The following is a 6,089-nucleotide window of genomic DNA, read 5'->3' as shown; positions in this document are numbered from 1 at the left end:
ATGATAATCAAAAAGCTTCATTAAAAAGAAATCAAATTACGTCATCAAAGATTGAAATAAATATTTTTATTTCCTTTATTTTTATGACGATTATTGGGAACCCATATTTATGGTACCACGCGTCACATACCCTACCGCTAATCAGCAATACTTGCATATTTGTGTTCCAGATTTAACTCTGAGTAACTCGTTGTAACTATGTATACCATCTTAGTTTCAATTGGCGCTGGCATAATGAGAACGTTTAATATTTCTTACAATTGGACGACCTCTGTAGTCGAGTGGTGTGTACACCGAGGTCCTGGGTTCGATTTCCCGCTGAGTCTATGTAAATTATTATTAGATTTCTATGTTGTCTTGCGTCTGGGTGTTTGTGATAGCGTCGTTACTTCTGATTTTCCATAACACAAGTTCTTTAACTTACATAGGGATCAGAGTAATGTATGTGATGTCGTCTCATGTTTATTTATTTATTTATTTATAATGCCTATACCTAGGTTGCCAATTTGCTAGCTATAATAATAATAAAAAAAAATGCGTTTGTCACTCGAGTGTACACTTGTAATATCGAGACGGATGTAGTCCCCGTGTGTAAAACTTAATTCACAGAGTACTCCTTAGTGACGATTCGGAACGTGTCTAGCGATTTCGTAACAAGGCAAAACTTTCTTTTATGATTTATGACTTTTTTAACTCAAATATCACGTTCTACACGTGTCATTTTACGCACTTTATAGTAAAAGTTAAGTAACTGCTTGTAGATGTCCTAAATGTCCAAAGCGCATATCTCTACTTGGAGCTGAGTCCGTCCAATGCATGTTGGTGGATCATGTCACACATGTGACAGAATTTTATCACCAATCACGAGAAACTTCAACCAAGTACAAAACTGGTACCAATGATTTGATCCAACTTATCTTTGTTGGATGGTTTTTGGTAGATTGGTATATTGGCAATTGTATCACAAATACAACCATAGACATTGGCGGGTTAAGAAAAATCAACCATTCCTTACAAAGGCAATAGGCCACCAAACTAAGTCCTGTTCTTTATGCCTGTAATTACACCAACTTTCTCACAAGTCAAACCGGCACGCAACAATACCATGTATTTAGAAGTATTCTTCAAACCTACTCATCAACTGGAGACGAGACATTGATCTTTGACATTTATTGGTCGTAGTTTTACTGTAACTTTGCCTTTATCAAAAACAATATCGACAAAATGTATACAACTAAAATGTATACTGAAATAAAAAAAAAATCATTTCGTAATGCTTACAGTAACGTTAAAAATATTTTGATCGAAATAAATGATTCTTTAAAATTACATATATCACTTAGAACATACCGATGGATTTAATATATTTATTGGTTTTCATTTTATTCCAATAAATTTATTTTCTTCCTTAACAGTGAATATAAAGTAAGTTTTTTATTTGAAGTATAATATAATCACCAATCTGTTTCCAGAAAACCATTGCCCTAACTCCACTTTTCCAGCAGTACCAGCTCTTTAGACTGTTAATTTGATTCGACAAAAATACCTTATTGTCAATCTATTGGCATTTTTTTAAATATTGATTGACCTCTTCTAAGACGGTTGGGTTTTCCAAATATTCATATTCCACATTCATCAAAATTCATATTTCAGCTGCGGGTGAACCAGGATGCTGATGATGTTATCTCCTACGTCCAAATAGGTTTGATTATGACCAATAAAATATAGTACAATTAAAAATCATATAAGCTAAGTAAGTATCGTTCATTACTAGAGGTTATTCCAGTAATCCTATAGGAAATTGAGATTAAAAATGGCAACTCCGTAATACTAATAGAAAAAGAATGGTAATTACAGTAACAATATTGCTTCGGTTGGTTGAGAGTGTAAAACTAACTTAAACGATTTGGTCTGTTGAGTCTAACGACACTTCGAACGTGTCAATTAGTTGAAGACGCAGCGCCTTTAAAACTTAGTGCTTTTCTAAATTACAAAATGAAGGCCTCCTAGACACAAGGGTACATAAATACGCGGTTTATTTTTTTAAATCGTAAAACTGTACACCAAATACGCAGCACAAATACACCAATCACTTACAAACGATTTCTTCAAAAACCTTAAGTCCTTTAAAAATGAGTTCGTCTGAGACAAAGGGCTTATAAAGTTTGATCGCATTTTCATTGAAGGATCTTTCAAATAATTAAGTCGTCGTTTCAAGTAATTAATGTGTGCAATTATTGAACTCTAAGTACCAAATCATTACATACGATAAAAGTCTTAATTTTTTTAAAGGTATAGGTTGGCTAGCGAGCATATGAGACACCTGATGGTAAGTGGTAACCATCACTTACAGACAAACACCTTGCAAGAAATATTAACTATTCCTTGCATCGTCAATGCGCCACCTACTTTGGGAACCAATATGTTATGTCCCTTGTACCTGTAGTTACACTGTCTCGCTCACCCTTTAAGCCAAAACACAACAATACTGAATAATTTTGTTTGTTGGTAGAATAACTGATGAGTGGGTGGTACCTACCCAGATTTGCATAAAGCCCTACCAAGTAACCAAGTAAAATTAACAAACTAGAGGAAATTCTGAAATTAGCAAGATCAACTGTTTTATCTCTACGGCAAACCACACGGATACATTTAACACAAAAACCTTGGCGTTTCACACGTTCACATACACTTAGTCTAACTGCCTGGTCATTTAAATGCTTGCCTACTTACCATTAACGTTCGACGCTAAGCTCGCTCGCACGAACACATTGTATAAAGATGAAACTAAATAATGAGAAAATTGCGCACTCACTTCGCATACAATATTCAATGACAGATCAATGAAACATTTTTTTTAATTTGGGCTTTTATTTAAGCCAAGAGCACAGTTTATTTCGCCAATCTCACTTGCGAGATACAAATTTAAATAGGTTGGTTAGTTGTTTTGTCTTAGATATGAGAGAATCTTCAATATTTACATAGAATTAAAGGTTGTAGATGATAGTTATTTAATGATGATAGCTACGTATATTTAAATGAATAACAGAATAAAGCCACTTGATATTAATACGCGGTTGTCATAACAGATGTATGGGAGATTATTGACCGTTATTGGAACTCCTAATGTATTTATATGTCGATTAAATAATTTGATTTTTTTTTAAACATATCTTCACTAATTGCACAGTTCTTTACTAATTCATTTGTTAGAGGTTATCTGTAAGCGATTGCTTCCTTTTATGTATAGAGGGGTAAGAAAAGGTTCGTCATATTAAGGTCTATTTTCGTGTGCTCAAAATGAGCGATAATCTGCCTTACCGATCGAAAATGACATATTGCGTCGCAATGATTTGATGTTTAGATTCAAAAGGTACTAAGAATTTAAGACTTGATAAAGGAATTAATTTGAAAACTAACGAACTTTTCGCACGATAAAGAGTTTTTCTATATTTCTATCTTTGTTTCTTATTTGATTTAAAGACAAACGACACTTACGAACGCATAATAATATCACGTAACTGAGAAAGCTGTAGCATCGTATATCGTAATGTCTGTAAACTATATCCGCATCTTAACAATACCAGAACCTTAAGATATTAAAAGTTTTAAAGGAGCACGCGAAAATGAGACTTAGTTGATAACTGTATGGACTAAAATAGCTTGTGTGTGCTAGCGATGGGCTATTGTGTGTGGTCCGTAGTGAGGTACCGCTAAAGACGCACGCGAAAGTTCCTTAAGCCGCACCCAGTGCGTTTTTGAATAAATTTACATTAGGCGAATATTTCGTGCGATATATTTACATAATTTTTTTTTAATAAATAAATATGAGTTAATTTCTCGAACACAAATTGAATAATGTTATTCATTAATTAATCAAAATTTATTTATTAGCCCCATTTTTGTTTTAACAGTTTCAGTAAACGAGATACAAGAGCTAAGATATTTATGGCATCTATAAGCGTGTTATTCAAAAAATGGACTTAATAATCTTAACATACCTAGGTTACGTAAAAAAAAATTATGATAATAATCGTTTTCCTAAAATAAGAGTTAAAATGACCGTGCATTCTGTTAAAGATAATCAAGTGTTTTTTTGGAAATATGGCCACAAAATAATGTTTACTTGGCAAGCTGGTTTCAATTGAGTTTGGGATATATAATACTAGCAAGTGCAGGAGATAGTTACTGGTATTCAAAACGTCGACGATCAATTAAGAACCATGGGTTACCTAACTTTATCTAAAATATAAGATAAAAAATTCATATTAATATTCGTATATTTTGACATAAATCCTCACAAGCATTTGGCCCATTTGATGGTAATTAAACACTGCCCTTCTATCGTAAACGTATCACCAACCTTGGAAATTAAAATGTTATATCTTTTATACCGAGTTAAACAGGCTTAATCGACTTTCAAACTGGACAATTTACATTTTACAACACTGCCCTTACATCGCAATAACATTAACCTTGTAAATTAAGATGGTATATAATACCTTGTGCCCAGTTACACAGGCTAAGTCATCTTTCAAACTGAACCATAAATCTAAGTCAGGTTGTTGTTAATATCTAACGATTCGCGAAAAAATCGCGTCGTGTGTACCGATACAATAAAGTCCCGTTGTCTTCAAGGTCAGTTCTCGTTCGCCAAGTGCTTCTGAATCATCCACCACTTTCCTCTCAATGGAATTTCTTTACGAAACAACATTACGTAGTAGGCGTCACCCTAAATAGCTCTTGCCATCCTTTCATCAGTATAGAAATGTGTAAGATTTACTACGATACATACAATGTAACTGGTCATTAGGTACTGTTATATATATATTTGCGATCGCGTCACGAATTGACCTAGCATCTTGATAATTTAAGATTTGATAATAATAAGGTTTTCAAATGTCTACTTAAAATACAAAAATGATAAATTATTTTACTAATATAAAGTAGTTTCTGCATCGATTTTGCGTGCGGGGTGACAACCTTGTCAGGTTTCAGTATCATATACCTTTTCTGTATCCATTTATCTAATTAATGATGATGCTTATCGTTTGAGTAGTGAAGGTGTGAATAATAAACAAATATATATTTTTTAAATTTAGAATTATAGATGCAGAATGATTTATGCTTAAGTCAAAAATATTTTAAAAAAGAAAAAAATCACAGACTTAATCAAACAGAATTCAAATTTCGAATACTTAAACAAGTAACGTACTATGCGTAATAACAGATAAGAAAGAAAAAGTTTACTTTTTTCTATGTTATATCTCGCGTATAAGTGTTTAATGTTTTATGTGTGCGTGATATCACTTTTTAGGAATCCCTTTAAAAAGAAAGTTAAGGTATAACTCATAGGACCTAGTGACCCTGATTCTTAATGATTTTCTAAATATTTATCAATAGAATAGAAATGAATTCCTTCTTATGGCCAATGACCCAGTTCTAAATCATTTTAAAAGAGCGGTCAGAAGAAACGAAACGCCGATACCTATTAGTCGATTATTTTTATAATTTGAGGCCTTTAATGTTTTTGAATGCAATGAAAATCGGGACAAATATATGTGTATTATATATGTCTTATTTATTACATGTTTGAGCATTTTACGGTATAATACCATATTAAAATCCGTTGCATTGCATTTAAAAGTCCTTCCAGGAATCTCGAAGCGAATTTGTTTTGTACTATGCAGCGTTTTTATTCTTCTGAATAATCAAAGTGACTTTGACGTTAAAAACAAAATGGCGGATGTAAGAAGATTATTATTCGTGTCAAAATTGATAAAAAAGTATTTTTATAGTCTCCGCCGTTTAATTTTAAATAATTATTGATTTAAGAGATTTTTTTGCGACATTCATTCGATGAATTAGAAATTTTTCTACGTTAAAAAAATTAGATAAGGATTGCTAATTAACATTTGAAATTCGAACACGCTTGCTTTCTTATATTCAGTTTGCTTAAAAATTCGTATAACTCTTCTGTTATGTGCTTCAATAAACATGTATTTAAATATTATAACATCGACGCGCTTTTGCAATGCGACTTTTTTTAGCGTTCCTATTATGGCGTTGGTATAAAAATATACAGCCAA

Source organism: Vanessa cardui, chromosome 23 (genome assembly GCF_905220365.1).
Source record: "Vanessa cardui chromosome 23, ilVanCard2.1, whole genome shotgun sequence".
NCBI lineage: Eukaryota > Metazoa > Arthropoda > Insecta > Lepidoptera > Nymphalidae > Vanessa > Vanessa cardui.
Note: the sequence above shows the minus strand (reverse complement) of the source record.